Genomic DNA, 22,200 nt, shown 5'->3' with positions numbered 1-22,200 from the left:
GCAGAATTGCAAGTGTGTTTCTTTTTGACAACACAATTCATATTCACATTATTTTAGTTTCATGTGTGGGTACACCACACAGCTAAACAGAATGGGCAGACTTGCTGCGGATGAACCATATTGTGGTGGAAATGGCATTCAGCGAAAGGAAAACTGTACCAGATTTATGTATGTGGCAGGTGCTGGACTCTTTTTCAAAGCTCAGAAGCATTTTACAAGTCAATACTGGCATCCGGTGGTACTATAATATGTTTTGTGTTAACACAAACATTGATGTTATTTTTTCCTGTATACTTCTGTGCTATCATTTATTCTGTTTGCTTCCCCCCCCCCCCCACAAATAACAAAATGATTGCTAAATCAAAACAATTGTTCACGTAGGCATGATAATCTTTTCCTGGAATCTCCTGTTAAAATTTCACTTTGGCCCTAGTTTTAAAATTCGCTCTTTGAAAAGTGGTTTAGGGTTACTATAACCTTATGAACAGTTTTTAGAATACAAACTGCTACTTCGGAGTTCTCAGAGGTACTGTTTCTTTAACAGAAGGTAACTTTGATCAAATTGCATGACATTTTTTGTCTGGTACTGTATATTCACCTGCTGTGCTAGCAAAAAGCTACATTTCTTTTTACTTCAGACAAAGCAGCCAATAACCGAAGGGAGTGTATTTTCTATCATCACATTTATTGTCTTTTCATTTTGCTTTGTGAATAAGAGAGATATGTGGATGCATGGAAGGCACAGAGGTTCCACACTATGTGGAGTGTGGAGGCAATCTAGCTTAGACCTTGCTTTTCTTCCATGATGGAACACAAGGCAGTGTACATGGAATTTCCAAGTAGTTTCCCATTCATATGCTGTCCAGACCAAGACCTACTTATGGTCAGTAGGCTTGTCATATGACTCCAGAGCATGCCCAGAAACCTTCTGTGTTGAAACCTCTCTGGTTCCTGCTTTTGCTATTGCTGTCTTTAGAGGCCTTGCCAGCCTTAGGGAACTCCCTCCTGGAGTTGCCACACTGTGTAAGTGCCACAGTATAATGGCTATCAGTATCCACCACAGAACATGTGTATCCTTCCCCAGTAACTTGTCATGTTGCCAATGCCAGTGTCAGATTGGTGGGTGCCCTTGGAAAACATTCTGAATTGGTCTCCCATGGGACCCTGTGCACATCTTGCTGGCACATTGGACACTAATACTGAGAGTTCAGGAGTCTGTCTGTGTGAATCCGCTGATGGATCAGGCCTTGGCAACCACTCAGTCTGGCCAACCCCTGATGATACCCTCACATGCTGTCATAAAACAGTTCATAGGATGTCTCTAGCTGTACCTGTGGCTTCCAGATATTGACTGGCTCTAAGTCTGGATTTTAAAAATTGGACACCAAGCACACCAAGAAACACTAGTTTAAAGGTGGTCTAGGTGCAAAAGTCATTACACAATTGGGCTTGTACAAATGCCTGAAAACAGGTCTGGCATACCTTATTTTTCACAACAGTTATAAATTTAGCACAGCAAATTGTGTATCTGATTGTTTGGGGAAACATAACTTATTTCTCACCAGGAAATTACCTGTTAACGAATGGAAACACATAGATCTCTTCCCCACCGCCTGCTTAGTGTGATTGCTTATTTAACACATTGAAAGAGAGTCACACTTTCCCTCAAAATCACCTCTTGATGAAGTTAATGAACACTCTGTGTTGTGATGTTAACTAGACTTGGATTTATTTTTCCCACAGAGTTTATTAACTGCTGGCAAGAATTACCTTTTTTAAAACATATGCACACACCCACGCCCACACACACACCAGAACTTCCTTTTTGATACTGAGTGACATACACAAGTAGTCCTACTGAAACAAATGACTTATTTCCAGAGTATAACAGACTGAGGCAAAGAGGCAAAGAAGGAAGGCCCATAGCCAGGGAGACAGACCAGGGACAGACTGCACTTGCTCTCAGAGTGGAAGGGATTGTCACTCCCGAATTGGCCTTTTCAGCCACACTAGACACTGTTCCAGAACCACCATTGAGAGCGCGATACCAGAGTCTTTCGAGGCTGAAGGTTGCCAACTATATTTGATCCTTCATTGTATAGTATTTCTTGGGGAGAATGAAATGCATTTTTCCCCCTAATCACATTTGACTTTTGTCATAATCATCCTAAAATATTTTCCAAAACACTACACCAAACTTTTCATGCCAATTCACAACTGTTGGGATCATCAACTGACCTCAGCTGCAGAACCATTTTTTAAAATGGCTTTTTTAAAAAGGACCGTGAAGAATAGACTGAGTGTTGTGGCTGCTGCTGTGGCAGCCACACAAGTAGGCATGTGGGGTGTGGCTTCCTGTATGTCTGTTGGCAGACTATCTTTTCTCAGCAGTGCCACAGTGGGGAAAAAAATCAGTGAAAAGACTCCCTTTAAAAAAAAATGAAAAGGAGAAACTGCTCAGCTCTGTCCTACTTTTTAAAAAAATAAACTAAGAAGCTAAGCTCTTTAGACTCTCTTGTAGGGAAAATTTTTATACCTTCTCTGGTTCTGCACTATCCTTTTAGAAGGGAGCTCAGAAATGCCAAAAGTAATCCAAAATATGGGTGCACAGATTCTAAGATGGCATGATGATACCCTGCTGCTGTTGACTTGCACTCTCTTATCTAATCATTCTTAGAACAGAATTTGTCTTTGCACTGATGCAGCACCCTGAGATGACATTTGCAGTGAGCCTTTCGCTATGAACTTTTTTCCTGAGCAGACCCAGCCACTTTAGAATGTGAGGCGAAAGGTTTTTGGGGGCTTCATTCTGCACTTAGTTGTGTTGAATCTTGTCTGCAATTTTGAAGTTCCTCTCAGACTGCCTAGGATTTTACCTCCTGGAATCCTTATGTGGTATCTGAAAACTTAGTTATCCCAGATGCCTTTTGTTACCTTTCAGTGTCACAAATGAGTCAGAAGCAAGATTTCATAAATATAGACATGATTATGAAATGTAATGAAAATATAGATAAGATTTCATAAATATAGACATGAACTATTTATATATTTCATAAATATAGGCTTCCTGGCATGCAGTATATGCCAGGACGGTGGAGTGGTTTGGGAATTGGACTTGGACTTAGATCCAGGTTGAAATCCCTGCTTAGCCATGAAGCTTCCTGAGTGACCTTGCACCAACCACTGTCTCTCAGCCTCACCTACCCTATAGGGTTCTTATGAGGACAAAAGGGGGGGGACAAACTATATACACCATCCTGAGTTCCATGAAGGAAGAATGGTATAAAAATTTGAAAGATAAATAAATATAAAACGAAAATGACTTGAATCCAACAGTGCCCTGTGGAAGTGGAAAAGTGTGTGTGCTCTTAGAAGGGATCTTCCTCTTAGTTTTCATGAGTTTCCCTCCCCCACAACAGCCTTTCCTCTTCCATGCCAATGTACCATATCCCATGCCATTCCCTAGCCCTCAGGAACAGCTTTTTGAAAGGTGCAAGAGAGAAAGTTCTTGACTCTGGATTCAAGCCAGCATAAACAGAGTCAGTAAAATACGTAATACTCATTTTGATTTTGAATTGCCATGGTTAGAGAAAGAAATACCTTCTCCCATTTAAGCCCCTTTGGGTCAACAAATGAGATTTTTTTCTGGCTGGTTTTCCTTTCAGACAGTGAGATCAGTGAGTGCGTCAGACAGAACCTTTTCGGTTGTGAGACAATTATTTGAGAATAGTCTCCTTCCATACAAATAATGACATGAGTCTTCCATATAATCGTTATCAAAAAATAAAGGAGTTCATAAAAATAACATAAATTTTATTTATTTATTTCCCGCCTTCCCCATGCCAAAGCAAATGCCCAACAAATAAGGTATTGAAGCATTAATTTTAACGTTACGTAGTGGAACATAACCAAAACTGAGAAAAAATTAACAATTATCATTGGGTCAATGGGAAACAAATAAGTTCAGGGAGGCAATCATTACCAGAAACCAATTCAAGTCGCAAGTCACAGCAGAAACCAGTTGCAAACATAACCTTTAACAGATAATGGAGAGAAGAGATTATCGTCCTTTGAGGAACGTGTGGGGAGGCAAGTCTGAAGATGCCAGCCATGAACCTAGGCAGAAGTTCATTAAGAATGTTTCTCATAGGCAAGGAGGCTCTTTGGGACAGGCTGTTATGGCATCTTTGGTGATGTAAAATCACATCGACCACCAACGATGTGACCTAATGTCTTTTTTGAAATGGCTTGAGATGTCACCAGTTTATTACAAAGACACTAGGTGGGGAAAAAAATGCTTGGTTCATTATTATTTTCTCAAAATGACCAGAAGATTCAGGAAAGCTAGCCTAAGGTGTTTGTCATTCATAAAAGATCCTGTTTTGATGATATAAGAAGGTATAAAGCGATTGCTTTCTCTGTGCAAGATTGTCAGGAGAAAGATAATATTGTGAATTCTAAATCTATGCCTGGTCCCCAGGCCAGAGTGCCACTGCAGTCTTGTTATGCAATATAATATCAGGTGTTCAAGCAGAGCTTGTTAAATCCAGCAGCCACCACTTAACTGCCATTGAGGGGTTGCTGGTCATAGCCATGTAATTGATTAGCATCTCTATTGTCCTGCTTGAGTGGATGCTTGTCTGGATGAATATAAGGGGAAGGGAATGTAGCAACTAGACGCAAGTACACTGAATGGAATAGAGGAGAAGAGACTGCAAACTAAAACACTCTCAAAAGGAATGGAAAAGAATGGAGACCAGCAATGCAAAAGAGAAACAGCATTAAACTCCCAGGACTTCCCAGCATCACAATTCCAAGCATTATTCTGTCGACTGAGCAGCAATTGCTCAGCTGAACACACAAATTATAAGTGACATAAGGGGAAAAGTCCTAATTAAACTGTCAATCACCATTAATAAGTTGTATTATCTTTTGTGAGAATTAACCATTTAAAGGTGATGTAGCCAGAGTATGAATGACTCAGTACCGCCGCTCTCCTTAAAAGCGTTAGCAGAAAGAGGTTGTGAGACTTGTGCATTTTTGTGCTGCCAGGTTTCTTTCCTTTCCTATAATTTCCAGTTGGGGGGGGGGGGCACCTCACCAACTGTCTGCAATTTGGCTTTGCCAACATGGTAAGAAAAAAAAAAATGAAGATGCCAACTCAAGATATTGCCCATTCTCAATAACTCTTGAATGTTTCCATGTAACAATAGGTTGCCTTCTCCTGCATTGTGGAGACAAATCCTGTGTCTTTTCCCCAATAGAGGTAACACAACTAGGCTTCAGTCTTACCTATATACACTTACTTGGTAATCGGTTCCATTTAACACAGTGGGACCAACTTCTGAGTAGTCATACATAGGATTGTGCTGCAAGTCAGTGGTCTATTTTAATATTTCCTAGCAACAAATATATCTTCATTTAGCTTATCTGATGTTATCTGCTGTACATGGTAATTCTTCACAGTGTGTCAGACCATCTCAGTCTTAGTCCTCTTCCTGTACTTTCATATAGTATAGTAGGATATAATGAAAAGTAAGCTATTTTCACAGCCAAGAATAGCACTTAGACCAGCAATTTGTGGCTTTCTTTTAATAGCACATTGACCTCTATGGGCTTCACCTCTTGTGTTGTTGCTTCCGGCTTCTGGAGATTCTTCTAGGTTCAGTGGTGTTGGAGTACTTGCTGCCTCTTGTAGCAGTGCTTGGAAAATGTAAAAGTGCATTTTATACCAGTTGAAGACTGTTCCATTTTCATAAAAACTGGCCCCGGACAGCCTAATCCAGGGTACAGGATTACAGAGTCGGGCTGTAAATCTCCTGCCAGTCAGTTTCACTGGATGATGCCAGGTTCTAGCATGTGAGAAAGGGAGAAAAAAACTAATCTCTATCCATTTTCTCCAAATCATGCTTAATTTTATAAGTCTCACAGTGCGATTCTATTCATTTGTAGTGCTGCACAGCAGCCTCTGCACTGGTGCAGGGTGTTAAAATGCCATAAAGCACTTTTCGACACCCAGAGAGAGTAAGCAGTGCCAGTGGGAAGGCCTGCACCATCCTGCCCACACTATATTCTGAGCTATAGCCACCAGAGGAGCTAAAAGCTGCTGTGTGGTGCAGGGGCAGGGAGTGGTGTTTCTGGGCATGGGGAGTGTGGAACAGAGGCAAATCAGGCCTGGGTGAGTTCCCTGCCCCATTGGGCAGGCTGGGGCTCTACATGGGTAAGGGAACAAATGTTCCTTATCCTGAAGAGGCCTCCAGCTTCCTCCTGTCTAGTGCTGTCTAGTGCCATTCGGCCCTGCTGCACCAGCACTGGATAGGATTGGGATATATATTTATATCCAGGATATATCCAGCTATACCAACACTGGATAGCTTAATTTTTCTCAAGCTTATTTCTTAATTTTTTATATCCAGGATATATCCAGCTATACCAACACTGGATAGCTTAATTTTTCTCAAGCTTAAGAGCCCTAAAGGTGTAGCCCTGCTTTGTAAGGAAGATGAATCAGCCCTCTATTCCTAGTTACATATGCTTGCTGCTTTTTCATTATAATTTACTTGCATGAATGACTTACTTTTCTTGGAGCTCTGATTTTAGGGGAGGAAAAATAACAATGTATTCCTAGATCAAGGGTGACCGATTTGACTTGCCAATTCTAATTCTCTCAGATAAAACATTTCTCAGTTACTTTGAAGAACATGCTTTCTGACCATCTCCAACTTCTTTTTCCCTTCTGAAATTGTGTTGTGTTTCTCAACGTTCATTTCAATATCTAGCCGACTAGGCTGAAGATGCTATAGTTGTGAAATAGCCCTGAACTCTTGCCTCTAGCTATTCAATTTACTTTTGCTATGTCTGGCTGTCATCTAGTATAGCCACACTTAAACCATCCATTCATTTCATACGCACATTGCTGCTGCTAAATTGGTCACAGTATCACAGGATCATAAGGTGGTTCTTATCATTTTCCATCTCCAAGATAATGGCAAAGAAGAAGAAAAAAAATAGCATAAAAGGAGGGTTGGAAGCAAAGTAATTAACTCTGGTTACATCTTTGTGCTTTTGTAAATCTAGCCAGAATTAATTAGAACAGAATTTTTTTTTATAAAGTCTGCAGAACAAAGTCCTGTTTTGACTTTGTGCCAGTGGCAAAGATGCCATTTTCTGAATTGTTTGGGTTCAGGATTTATGGGCAACCCAGTCTTAACATGCCCTGTTCCAACCTGTCGCATTATGGCACTTTAAGGGACTTGCACTAACCCAAGACTGCATCTATTTATTTATTTTATACGGGTATTTATATACCGCCTTTCTTTGGTAGTCAGATTTCTCCTCAGACTTTTAATCCAAGGCGGTTTACATAGGCCTTCGGTTTACATCTGGCCTCTCTCTCGCCCTTTGCCTCCCACGCTCCACTTGATGGCAACTCCTCTCTGCCACCGAGGGTCAGCTCATCAGTATATCAGCGTGTCTTCAGTTCTTGGGTACTTCCGGTTGTTTCGAACTGGCAGCCTCAGATCTTCAGGCGTACAAGGCGGCAGCTCTACCAACTGAGCCAAACCTCCTGCCCATCTAGATTGCACTCTTAAGTTGTTTTCTAGCAGCACCTTTTAAATATGCATGTTCCCACATTTATTCCTGGTTGATTTCAATTGTAGGTTATTGTAGATAGAATAACCTGAAGTAGTCCATTTGGCATTAACATGGAACTTATGGGCTGGTCCCAAGAAGCTGTGGCAGCTTGAATTGCCACTGTTTGAATTTAATTTTGTCTCTTAGAGATGAGATGATGCTCTACCTTTGGCCTGTGTCAGTTGCGTTCTTCTCTTGAGAAGTCTTATATAAATGTTAAAATGAGATTGGAATTTGAACATTTTAGTGAGTGTGCTTTTGGAAATTGGTCCTTTGGGCTTTATTGTTCTTATATTACCTTGGCAGCTTTGCTCCTTCAGCGTGGCTGCTTCCTGTATCATTCTGGAAAGTATTTAATGAGTGACCAAAATTTTAGGACATATGGGCTGCAATCCTAACCACACTTTCCTGAGAGTAAGCCCCATTGAACAAAATAGGACTTACTTCTGAGTAGACCTGGTTAGGATTGTGCCCATAATGTAGGAATTTCACATGTCCCTTCCTTGGTGCACAATTCTTGCATCTCTGAGGGTACCGTGGGTACCGTACTCTTTTTTCACAACCTTCATTAATATAATATGCTTCATAATATGCAGTGGCGCAAACATTGTGCCACCTTTTCTCATGAAGGAACCATTGGCAGAAATGGTCAGCAGCTCTGGGCTTGCACTAGACTTTTCCCAGATGCTCCATTGGCCCAGGTAAAGTGGTAGTTCATGGGTGGTTCAGGAGAGATTTGGTAAGGGAAGAGGGAGGACAGGGTAGGGGGAATTATTATTATTATTATTATTATTATTAACAGTATTTATATACCGCTTTTCAACGAAAAGTTCACAAAGCGGTTTACAGAGAAAAATCAAATAACTAAATGGCTCCCTGTCCCAAAAGGGCTCACAATCTAAAAATGGACTGGACTGGAATGGACTGGAGTGGATGGATCTTGACAGCAAAGATGCACGTCGGATCCTATAGCTGATTTTCAACCTGTTATGCCCCTTCTTCTCTTCAGACATAAGCCAGCAAAATAGCTGGCATGGATCTGAAGAGACCCAAAGGCAAACAGGCAGCCTACCAGGAGGGAAGGGAGCTTTTTACTTGCTGGTCATCTGATTCCCCACCCCCACCCCAAAATAGCATGCAGCATGCACACTGTCAGTGCCACTGCAGGGTGTAGATGATGGGGGATAGGACTGAGCTGTAAGAGTATCATAGGGCACAATCCTAACCAGGTCTACTCAGAAGTAAGTCCTATTGTGTTCAGTGGGACTTACTCCCAGGAAAGTAAGGTTAGGATTGCAGCCTAAATCTGAAATGCTACACCCATTTACCTGGAAGTTCCATTTAACTCGGTGACACTTACTTCTAAGTAGACAAGTGTAGAATTGCGTTGTCATGGTATAAAACTTTCAGTCCACTCCTATCATGGTTCTCACATTCCAGCAGCACAGCCTAACTTTGCAAAATAGGTGGCGTATACCGAAGGAGACCCATAGGCAACCTAAGGACTTTCACGAAGAAAAGTAAAAGAAGTGTTTTTACAGTTTGCCTTCAGTTCACCACCACCCCCCGGCCCAATTGCATACAGTGTGTGCTTTTTTGCATAGCTGCATGCGATAGTGAGTCCAGGGATAAGACTGGGCCCTTTGACTCACTTTTTAAAAAGTAGATCCAGGCTTTCGGAATCTGATTGACTTCAGTGAAATGCATTTTGAAGTAAGGGTACTTAGAATTGGCATGTTAGACAATATTATGATGGGGTAGATGTTGTTGTGAACTAGAGAAATAGTATGATGTAGCCAGAAGTAGTGACAGCTGGAAATCCTGAAATAGGCAAAGACAGCAATAACCGCCACAACAACTGTGAAGAAGAAAAGTGCAAAGCCTAGAGGAAAATGTTGTTTACACTAAATAGTTACTCTCCTTGAGGAAATCAGTAGAGATCGTTTAGAAAATGGTGAGTGTCTGAGGAGGATTTGAGGTAAGAATGAAAAATGGGAAACCACAATGGTACTGATGACACTTTCCAAGAAGAGAGAAACCACAGGGAGCAGGGAATAGACATTCTTCCAAACTTGGAGGAGGCAAATCAGTTTGAAATTGGGTGCTCTTAAATTGGTGAGACATCGGCTATTTGGCCTCCAGTATGCGGTCATTAAATGCTGTACATAAATTGACAACCTGTAATTTGGAGGATAGACAGTGTTCAAAATAAGAAATATTTCTAGGCTGTTCACTCTCAGCCTTTCTTGAACTCTCAGGTTTCTTGAACATTCAGCAACAAAGAGCCTAACAGCCTTGAAATTTAGGGCAGACTTGAGTCCTTTCCACCTATGCCTGATTTTGTAATGAACATGCTTGAGTGAGTAGACCTCTTGACTTCCATTAACATTGCACTTCACACGTTTACGATGAAGATAAGCACTGATCCACCCAGCCTACCTGTCTCCTACTTAAAAGGAACATCCAACTTACCTGCAAGCCCAATAATATTATTGTGGAATACAAGTACATATCAATCCTCTTCTTAACTTTCTCGTTTTCACCTGTTCCAATTATGCATGATAATCTAAAACAGTGTTTCTCAAACAGGGACCCACTAGGTAGGTCGTGAGCCCATTTCAAGTGAGTCCCCATTCATTTCAATGTATATTTTGTTTTTAATCTATTAGACTTGATAGACTTAACATCTGGAGAAATGTTGCAGATCTGTACTTTTAGCAGGCTATGCTTTTAACAATCGTAATCAATGGGGCTTACTCCCAGATAAGTGTGGATAGAATTGCAGCCTTTGGGGTGTTTGAGAATTTTCCAAGACAGATCACCAAGTGCTTGGAAGGTTTAGGAGGGTTCATCTTTATTTTAAATACATTTTAATCTTGCATTTATGGTAAACTTTTAATTTATTTAATTAATTGATGTGATTTCATTTTGTCATATGGGCTGTTAAATTTTTCCTGCTTGATGATGTCACTCTGACCGTGACATCACTTCTGGAGGGTCCCAGCAGATTGTCATTCTAAAAAGTGCATCCCAGTGCTAAAATGTTTGAGTACCATTGGTCTAGAGCAGTGTTTCTCAAACTGTGGGCTGGGACCCACTAGGTGGGTTGTGAGGCAATTTCAGGTGGGCCCCCTTTCATTTCAATATTTTATTTTTCATATAGTAGACTTGATGCTCCCATGGCATGTGACTGCATTTGGAGAAATGTTACAGACCTGTACTTTGGACAGGCTACTCTGTATAAGTTTTTTACAATGACAGTCAATGGGAATTATTCCTGGGTAAATGTGGATAGTATTACAGCCTAGAATTGTGAAAAATTTTCCTGCTTGATGATGTCACTTCCGGTCATGACATCCCTTCCAGTGGGTCCTGACAGATTCTCATTCTTAAAAGTGGATCCCGGTGCTAAAAGTGAGAACCACTGGTCTAGAGCAGGGGTGCTCAATAGGTGGATCACGATCTACCGGTAGATCGCGAGGCAAAATGAGTAGATCGCGGAGTGCCGACCCCCCCTTTCAGGTGCCTCTGGGAGGAAACGCCGGGAGTAAGGCCCATTGTACTCAATGGGGCTTACTCCCAGGTAAGTGTGGCTAGGATTGCAGCCTCACAGCCTAATCTTAGGCATGTCTACTCAGGAGTAAGTCCTGTTATACTCAGTGGGGCTCAAGGTACACCAACATACATTGTACACATAAATGTTATATGTTATGATGGCGCAAACATTGTAAAAAAAACTCTGGTAGATCTCCTGGCCTTGCTAGGTTTCAAAGTAGCTCTCGAGCCAAAAAAAGTGTGAGCACCCCTGGTCTAGAGGAAGCTATTTTTTTGCTATGTTCTTCCAACTGCTGACTGTTTTATTGGCACCCAGTTCTGCCTTCTGCCTCTGGAAATGACTATAATCTTGAGCCTCCCCTTTGCCCTGTTCTGAATGTACAGAGCACATGTTTTGGACTGATTTTGCTAGATGCATAAACAAGATGTTTAGCTAGAGTGCGCTTCCAAACAGATGGTCAGAGATATTCTTGTGAACTGGATTTGTCCATCTCCTGTGTAGAAACTGCTCTGGCAAAATATTTTCATGTAGCATGCCTCCATGGAAATCATTGTAAAAGTCAGCAAACCATTATTTTGAAATTGGTAAAAAAAAAACGTGTTATTAGTAATACAAACCCTCATTCCATGCTGAGAAAGTTTAGTGTTGTGCAGAAAGGAGAGCTGGTATGGGTGATGCCCAGACTTTAGGATCCAACATTCTTACAGCAAAATCCTATCTTGCGCTGGAACAGGCAGGCCAGGAGACCTGCACTGTATCCAGCGCAAGATAGGGCCCCAATGTGGTTCAGTCGGCGGTAAGGGGATCCGGCATATCTGCCGTGTCCCAGACCCGCCTCCTGATCCCTGAACCAGCACACCTTCTTTGCCGTTTCTTTTTTTCCTGCATTGCCGCCATCTCCGGTCCTTCCTCCTCCTGTCTCACTTTCTTCTTTTTCTTCCCTCTTGTGCTTCCGCCACCCACCTTCTTCTTCTTCCTTTCCTGTTTTCCTCTCCACTTCTTAGCTTAAACACCTTGGGAAGTGAATGGAAAGGAGGAGAAGAGGAAGAAGCTGAGATAAGTGCTGCAGTGCCTAGATCAATATGGACCTGGCTGGGAAAGAAGGCAAGCACTTTGCCCAGCCTCAAGACAGTGGTGTCTCTTCCTGTTGCCAGGTTGCACTCTCTCATCCCAGCTAGACCTGGCTGAGAAACAGGTGCCTAGCTTGGAGTTGGTAGCAGTTGCTTGCTCAGCCTTTCAGTTTTCCAAATTTACTGAGAACAAGAGAATGCAAGCAGACCAACAGCCTACCTGTGTCTCCAGGCAGAAGTATCAGTGAGGCTGGCAGAGGCAGTAGACAGATATACAAAGGCTCTTCCTATAGCCTGCCACCTGACACTTCCACTTTACCCTGCCTTATTGGGGGGGCTGGGCATCCCTGAGAATAAATGTGTTTGTCTTTCAAATTCACTACGTATTGGTATGTTTTTCAAGTCAAGGAACATTATGTGAAATCTTCATTGTCATGGTTACCAGCAACGCTGCAATCAATGAAATTAGTGGGAAAATCTCTTTAGAACCATGCTGTACTAACACTGTTGCTCCTGCGTGCGTTTTTAATTGTGGTAGAAAATAAAACACAGCATAAGTAAAGAGAATATATATTTTATTAGACCAACTGTAGTTTGAAATCTAATTTGCAAACCCCTGTGTTCCATGCTGGTTATTCATCAAGTATAAGCAAACAGTATAACTAGTAGAATATAAGAGGAGTTTTATTCTAATATATTTAACCTTACAGCCCAGTCGTACCTAACATCTGCTCAGCAATACAGCAACTCCAACGCAGCACCCTCTGAATCTGGCAGGGGTATTTTGGCCTCAGGAGGCCCCCTCGGAGCAAGGGCACATTTGTTCCCTTTCCCTGGAGTAAGCCTCTGGCAACCTGGTGGGTTAACTTGGACAGGTCTGCGTTGGCCCAAGAAGGCAGATTTAGCCAAGGAAGGAGTTTAGGATTCAGCAGCCATTGCTGCTACTGAACCCACCCCTATCATGGACCCAATCCACCCACCCCTGCCATTTGGCCTCCCCATTCTGCCTTCCCCCAGCTGTCTCCCCCTCCATCCTACTTGTGTCAACAGGACTTCTCTGACCTACTGGCACATGTATGGAGGCTCTGGTCTCCCTGCTAGCAAGCTAGCAACACACAACTCCACATACCACTGAAATGTTCCCTTGTTCCACCTGCAGGACAACCCAATAGAATTGTTTTTGTGTGACTAAACTTTTCAGCTTCAGACAGTTGAGTCCTTTGGGATTTCCTTATGTTTGTCAATGTTTATTACACTTTTGCACTTCTCACAAACAGTATATCCAATATCCTGTTGGATGTTGTTATTATATTTTCACTTTTTACTTGTGAGTGTCTAGAGCACTGGTTCCTAAACTAGTGGGTCGCGACCCACCAGTTTGTGTAACAATGCCTGGTTTCCTTTAAGGGGTGGGGGCAGAGACAGCAAAGCGATCCCCAGGATCATGCCCCTGCGGGGGGAAGGGGAGCTATTTTTCAACTAACCTTATGTGCTCCCAGGGTCCAGGGGGTGTGGAGAGCCCTACAGAGCACTTTCAAGGTTCCCTGCGGCTTCTAAACAGTGAAAGTTCCAGGCGTGACAAAACAGGAAATTCCACTTCCGGTTTAATCGCGCTTGGAACTTGAACTGTTTAGAAGCCACAGGGAACCCTGAAAGCGCTCCACAGGGCCCCACACCCCCTGGACCCTGGGAGCACGTAAGTTTAGTTGAGAAATAGCCCCCCTTCCCCCACAGGGGCACAATCCTGGGGATTGCTTTCCTGCCTCTGCCCCTGCCCCCACCATGACTTACCCCGGGAGTAAATCTCCTGGGAAGTTTGAGAAACACTGGTCTAGAGCATTTTCTCCAAGCTCTGAGCTCACTCTGGGAGCTGACAGAAAGTCCTTTCCAATGGTGCCATTTTTCCTAATGAACCTTGCTCAGCCAAGAGGAGCTACTTCCCAACTGCTCTGTCTCATAACATGGACCTAAGCCACCACTTTGTCACTAGTTACCAAAATGCAATTGTAGTTCTGGTTCTTCAGTTAATATGTCATATCATGGGCCAGAGGCACATTGGATAGGATCCAATAATGTGGTAGATGGGCACACACTAGTAATAGCATGTGTGATGTTACCTGCAATAGATAGCATGTACATCAGATTCTTTCTCTTTTCCTAGACATTTTTCTTTTTACCTCTACTGTACCAGATCCTTAACTGCTTTCTAAATACAGCTTCTGATCATTACGAAGATTGTAATGAAGAATACTTTTTTTTTTTTTTTACCCCAAATACAGTGAGATAATAGATGGATGGGACAAATAGCAGGAAAAATAGGATACTGGTTGATCTACCAGGCAGTGCATTGAATGAATCACATACCTTCCACTCAGCACCTCATTAAGATTGTTCAGTTATGCTTGTATAGGTTGAGTCTACTTATCTGCAAATTTGGCTCAACGCGAGTCCCCCGGAACCCCGTTGAGCCAAATTTGGCCCAACCAGAAGCCTCTATGCTCTAGTCACATCCAGAGGCTCTTCTGAGGCCACCTCCATGGGCCTCCACAAACTTCAGAATGGCATCTGGATGTTCTAAAAGGGCATTTTTGGTTTTTGGCTGAAAACCTTTCTGAAGCCAATAAAGGCTGCACGTGACCTCTATGGGCCTCAGAACAGCTCCAGTCTCTTTTGGAGCTCAGTGGTGCCCGAAGTTCACGTGATTTTTTTTATTTCAGGCAGAATTCAGTATCCACAAGGGATCTGGGAACGGAATCCTCATGGATAAGGGGGCATCACCTGTATTCAACTTTAAATTTATGCATAAACCATGCATATAATACCAAATACATTTATCTCTGTAGAGCCCGTTCAATTTGACTGTGCCTGCTCTGCCAGGCAGCCATTGCTAGTGTGGTCATGCAAAATAATGCAGTTGTGGCTACATTTTCCCAGTCTCAAATGAGCAGCAGCATTTTTGACCTTTTGTCGCTTGCTTTGTGTGAGTCACTTCATCAAACGTTAAGCTGAAATTGAGATAAATTAAGTCATCTGTTCTTCCTCTCTCTAGTAACTTGGTTACTCCATCAAATACTGTAAATGTTTTTGGACTAGAGACAGCACATTTATTATTGATTATTGTTCTGTGTGTGACTGTTTTAAGAAAGTCTAAAGCTGCATGAGAATAGAAATGAGCTAAAAGAAAAAGAGCTCTTATTAGGTATAATAACACAGAAGTACAAAATTGAGGGTCAGAAAAGTTTCTCCCAAAATTTATGGTGGTGTGATATAAATTTGGGGTGCCAATTCAAAAAATGGCATCCGTTTTGCCCTATCATGTCTAGTTTTGGAGATACAGTATAGCCTCATTAGTGAATGGTTCAAGCAGCTTCCTCATGAGGAAGCCATGGTGTAGGCTTCCTCATGAGAAAGCTCCTTGAACCATTCGCTAATGAGGTTATACTATATCTCCAAAACTAGACGTGATAGGGCAAAACGGAAGCCATTTTTGGAATCAGCACCCCAAATATACCTACGAATTAGTGAAATGTTTAGGGAAGCAAAATGTGTGTTGTCCTGTGTAATCAAAGTACAATATTATGTCTAATTTCTAGGGCAGTGGTTCTCACACATTTAGCACTGGGGCCCACCGGGACAGAATGAGAATCTGTCAGGACCCACTGGAAGTGATGTCATGACCGGAAGTGACATCATCAAGTAGGAACATTTTTAACTATCCTAGGCTGCAATCCTACCCACACTTACCCAGGAGTAAGTTTCCTTTACTACCATTGTTAAAAGAATATACATAGTTGTTTGTTAAAAGTACCGGTCTATAACATTTCCCCAAATGCAGTCACATGCCATGGTAGCATCAAGTGTAATATATTAAAAATAAAATACTGAAATGAATGTGGACCCACCTGAAATTGTCTCACGACCCACCTAGTTGGTCCCAACCCACAGTTTGAGAAACACTGTTCTAGGGTATTCTCATATTAAAAATGTAATGCACTGAGCCATCAAAATGTTTTCCTTGTTGTGTCAGCAGTTTCAGGTCACCCAGCACACTATATTGGCCGTGTATAGATATTGAGAAATCACAGTCATGCTGAAAGTGTTTCCTTAAAATGGCCCTTTGTAGAATTGCTCATGTTTAAACAGCTGCTATATTTCAGCTGTGTGCTTTCTGTCTTGGTTATAATTTTCTTTCTTGCTCAGAGAAGCTATTCTGTTTCAGTGTAAAGTTTGGCAATGGGAAAGAACTTTTAAATACATGTACAAAGCTAGAAGAACCTATTTATATGTTAAATACTAGCAGCAGTGTTAGCCACCAGGACCAGTGGAAAATTTATGTATGTGAATAAATAAATAAATATAAGTAAATATGCATAATTTAAAATATGTGTCTTGCTTTTTAATGGAATGCGCTTAGCATTCCTATACATATTTGCTTAGAGGTAAGACTTGTTAAATTTACTGGGACTTGCAGCCCAATCCTAGCCAGCATAGGGCTATCAGGGGCAGGGCTTTACAACAGCTGAAGCTGTCATAAAACGGCTGCCAACAGAGCACACAGCAACCCCTCCAATGGACCCCACCGTGAACACTGGATAACGTACAGCAGCAAAGTGGGCAAGGAAGGGACAAAACTGGGAGGGGAGCAATGGAGGGTGGGGAAGCTACAGGAGGGAGTGGTGGTGATGGTGCAAGCAGTTGGAGCAGATGAAAAGGGAGGGACAGAAGGAATTTAGACAGGAATTTAGACAGCCAACAGCCAGGGCCCCAAAGAGTACCCACAACCATCTGGCAGGGAAAAGAGGGAGTCTGAGAAATAAGCAGATGCCAGCCATCACCCATTTGTGGGCCTCCCAGCTAAGTAGTCAAGGACATTTGAATTGGGAGACCATGGCCAGAAAAGATCAATCTGAGCACTTAACGAACCCCCCCCCCCATCTTCATTGAATGTCATGGCAGTGGACTGTAGTACATTTGGTGGACTGGTGATGGATTAATTCAGGAATATCTGCTTGAATTTCTGTCTACATTCTCAGCAAGCTCACCCCTGGCCAAATATCATCCTTCCCTCATCCCACCCTAGGAGGGCACATGGGCAGAGCTAGTGCCCACAAGGAGACTTGCGTTCAATCAAAGCAAGATTGAGGAAGGTATGAGAACGCAATTTGGACTGAATGTAAGAACATAAGAGCCCTGTTTGGATCAGGCCAAAGGCCGTCTAGTCCAGCTTATGGTATCTCACAGTGGCCCACCAGATGCCTCAGGGACAACAAGATACCCACATCCTGGTGCCACCCTTGCACCTGTCCTTCTAAGGCATCCTACTTCTAAAATCAGGAGTTTGCGCATACCCATCATGGCTTGTAACCTGTGATGGTCTTTTCCTCCAACAATCTGTCCTATCCCTTTTTAAAGATATCTAGGTCAGGTGCCATAACCACATCCTTTGGCAAGGTCTGGGAAAAATGCACTGAATCTAAGATCTAAATAGATGGCTCTGATAAGACATAGCTGAATAAACAAGGATAAGGATCATGCAGAAGAGGAATCTGGAGACAGAAATAGACTTAAATGAGAGCATCCTTGGACCAGTTCTTTGGCTTCTAGTGTAGCAAAGGTGGTGAAATCCATTGGCACAGATCAGAGGCGTCAATGGGATTGATAAAATCGATTTGTGTCATGCTCATATGTGGCATGACCAAAAGATGGCCAGTGGATTGAGTAACATGAGTTTGGGGATGGCCCTTTGCAAACAAACATTTAACTTTCACATAGATATTTAGGGTGCAATCCTAACCACTTATGTCAGTGCTTTCCAGCACTGACATAAGGGCAATGCAGCTCTGAGGTAAGGGAACAAACATTCCCTTACTTTGAGGAGGCCTCTGTGAGTGACACCCAAGTGCAAGATGCAGCACATGTCCCATTGGCACTGCTATGCCAGTGCTGGAAAGCACTGACATAAGGGGTTAGGGTTGCACCCTAAAAGTGCATTAAGACTGTGAGATATCTAGCATCTTTAAAAATCTGCTGAAAACTTCTTGGGGCAACAGAAGTTTCCCAGGAATGTTGTAATATCTGTCCCATTGATGTTTGTGAACAATGGCAGTTGACTGGTATCCAATAATTCATCAGTCATATGGGAGCAAATGTGAGGTGTACAACATTGAAGCTTATTAATATAAGCCTAAATAAAAAGCCTAAGCATTTAGCCTGACAGAACCAGTTGTTCTTGTCAGCTCTTTGCCCAGGTATAGCCAGAGCTGGTGACAAACAATTGGTTCAAGGCAAGTTGCAAGCAGCTGCGTTAGCTGGATTGCACTACACCTGTGCTTGCCACACCCTAATTAACTGGGCAGGCCCAGATTGGGTGATCAGCCCACTTAACCCTTACTAGGCAGCTCCACCAGTGCAGTGGGTGAACTGTAAAGCTGCTGCCGGAGATTTCGTTATACTGATACTGTATATGACCATGGACTGACTTTAACTTTGCTTTGTGGATACTGGACTAGAACAAGGTAACATTGGACTGCTGTATTATATGTGTATGACCTGGACTGCTTTGACTATTCTGTGTATGACTCCATCCTTGACTTAAGAATGGCTCCCTCTCTTGAGACTTTTTGGCGAGGCCTGAAAACCCTTCTGTTTAAGCAAGCCTTCTGAATTCTTGGCCTTTTTAACATCTTTTATATTTTTTACAGGCCTAATTCTTTTATGATTTGCTGCTGCTCTATGCTCTTTTTACTGGACTATTTTTTTTATCTGACTGCTGTTTTTATGATAAGTGTTAATATGTTTTTATTTGTTTTTAATTATGTTTTTAATCTGTTTTAACCTGTTGTAAGCCGCCTTGAGTCCCTTCGGGGAGAAAGGCGGGGTAAAAATAAAGTTGTTGTTGTTATCATTATTATCCTCAAAATACAACAGCTAATTCAAAGACTCTACTGTGTCTGCTAATTTGTATGCACCCTGCTCTAAAACAGGACACACCCAGGTTCCTACCTAACAGTTCTTTCATCTACCTAATGATGACTTGTGATTGACCCTGGTACCTTAGCCCTGCGATTTTCAAACTCTCAGGGAGTTTGAAGACCACAGTAAGTCCTTGCAGGGGAGGGAGGCAGCAGGGGGAAAGCAGCGATGCGATCCCCAGGATTGCATCGTTAAGAGGAGCTGCAGGGACTGGGATGCACTCACCAGTCCTTGCAGTAGCCTTCCTGGGCTGCAAGGAGCCCTGCATGAGCGTCTGCAGGGCTCTCCAGCCTTCTAGAAGTGAAAGTGGAGTGATCGCGCTCCTCTTCCGGTTTTGCGGATAGTTGGGCTGCAAGCAATTGTGAAGCCGAGTTTGGAGGAACAAAGTCCCATGTTGCTTGAGGCCACAAGAGTTTCTTCTTCAGAGCTTCATATAGACTGGCATCTGAGAGCGGGGTGCAGCAAGTACATCATATCCAGGCCTGGGGTCTAAAAGGGGGCCCAGGAGCCAAAGAAGAGGAGCATATATAAGAGCGGGACCCAAAAGAAACTTTGTACCTCCTGATAAAATTCCTCTCAGTGCCCCGGTGTAGAATCCGCCACTGCAATGAATTATGTATTAATAGTATTTTTTTTCCCCTCTGCAATGTAAATAAGTTGCATTAGCAGGAATTTAACCATTAAGATAAATGAACAGCTTTTAAATTTATTTACCGGTGAACTCCAGTTTATTTCCAAACATTAATTGTCATCTTCCCAAATAATTTTGTCCAGGCACAGGACTTCGGGGCTGCTTTTGCTTTCTGATTTTGCTTTGTTCTCCTGACTAGAAAATACTGCTTAAACAAAAATCTTTCGGGCTCACTTGAGCGAGAGAGAGAGAGAGACCTCTATGAAAGTGGTACCCCCCTCCACAGATAAGGTACCTTATCTAAGGGGGTACCCCCCCCTCCTCCAGGAAGGCGGTCTGGCTCAGTTGGTAGAGCTGCCGCCTTGTATGCCTGAAGATCTGAGGCTGCCAGTTCAAAACAACCAGAAGTACCCGAGAACTGAGGACACGCTGATATACTGATGAGCTGACCCTCAGTGGCAGAGAGGAGTTGCCGTCAAGTGGAGCATGGGAGGCGAAGGGCCAGAGAGAGGCCAGTCCAGGAAGGAATCCAGCTGGAACGAGGAGTTCTATGAAGGACTAGAACTATTCCATTGTAAAAATCCCTACGGGGGTTTAGAACAGCCTGCCTATGCAAACTGCCTTGGATTAAAGTCTGAGGAGAAATCTGACAACCAAAGAAAGGTGGTATATAAATACCTGTATAAATAAATAAATAAATAAATCAGGCTCAAATCATAATGGGCTCTACAGTTCAAAACCAGAACTTGAATTGGGTGTTGGGGCTACCAGGGTGCCAGGGCATTGTTGGCAAACAAAGGGTTTTAAGCAAAGCAGCAGCAGACAGATTGCTGCATTATTCAAGGATTGATGCTTGCAAGCAATTTATGGGGAGAGTGACATATACATACATTTACAAAGTTTGATTTCATCGAGACAGCAAGCCCTCAGAGTTGCTTTGTGATGCTGCTGAAGTGATTCCCTTCTTTTGTATATAAACTCCAGCAGTTCATAATGTTTGTCTCCAGTCTCAAGTAAGCATTACAGTTCTGGAGTTCTTCCTCAAGTCTGGTTGTAAATCTTCTTTAACTCTGATTGGCACAAGAATTCATGCCTGCCACCCCAGCTCATCTCGCACACCCACTTTCTTCACCTGTTTTGCAGGCTGGAGCAGTGGAGGCACCTGGTAAATCAGTCACTCTTTCCTTCCTTCCTTGTTGAATGGATTATAGGCACCACCGGTGGCGTAGCTGGAGGGGGCGGAGCAATTAGCCTGGTGGAAAGACTCAGCGCGGCAGGCAAGCGGCCCCTCCCTTCGGAGCCATTCCCAATGGGGGGGCAAAACGGAGCCATTTGGCACCACTGCTGAAACACCCTGGTTCCAGAGACCCTTGGAAATGTGTCCACTGGCATTTGAATCAATGCTATAGTGCAGAGGTGCCCAAACCCCAGCCCTGGGGCCACTTCTGGCCCTCAAGGCCTCTCTATGCGGCCCTCAGGGAGCCCCTAGTCTCCAATGAGCCTCTGGCCCTCCAGAGGTTTATTGGAGCCCATGCTGGCCTGACGCAACTGCTCTCAGCATGAGGCCAACTGTTTGGCCTCTCGAGTGAGCTGTGGGATGAGGGCTCCCTCCACTGCTTGTTGTTTCATGTCTGTGATGCAGTAGCAGCAGCAAAAGAAAGGCCAGCCTTGCTTTGTGCAAGGCCTTTTATAGACCTTGAGCTATTGCAAGCCCTTCATTCATTCATATAAGTTCATCTTTAATATATTCATTTATTTAAGTTTATTCAAATTTGAAATGTAAATTAATTCGGCCCCTGACACGGTGTCAGAGAGATGATGTGGCCCTCCTGCCAAAAACTTTGGACACCCCTGCTATAGTGCAGCCTGCAGTCAGGGCTGGCGGAAGACCTTCTGAGACCTGAAGTGAAATAGCAAATGCTGCCCCCCTTTACCCAACAATGTACCAGCCGCTGCTTCTCCACTCTTCAATGTTCTAACTACACACTCCCCTCCCCTCCACATTTCCCCTCCCCTTTTTCCCCCTCCCGTCTTTGTTTTCCAACCTGAGGAGTGGAAAGAAGAGGAGCAGCGGTAGAGGCAAGTAGGCAGGCAGAGATGGGCACCTACCAATCTGCTACTTGAGGTAACCAGTTGGCCTCATAGATGGGCCAGCCCTGCCTACAGCCAATACCAGGCAAGCAAGGAGGGAGCAATGTAAAAAACACCTTTCCCCCAGCCACTATAGCAGACAAGAAGTGAGGCCTCGTGCTGCCACAATAGCAGCACTCAGGTACTAGAGGTTGAGATGAAGAATGTCTCATTGAATCAGAATGTCTTGGTGATCGTTCTTCCAC

This window comes from Tiliqua scincoides, chromosome 7 (genome assembly GCF_035046505.1).
Source record: "Tiliqua scincoides isolate rTilSci1 chromosome 7, rTilSci1.hap2, whole genome shotgun sequence".
NCBI classification, from domain to species: Eukaryota; Metazoa; Chordata; class Lepidosauria; order Squamata; family Scincidae; genus Tiliqua; species Tiliqua scincoides.
Note: the sequence above shows the minus strand (reverse complement) of the source record.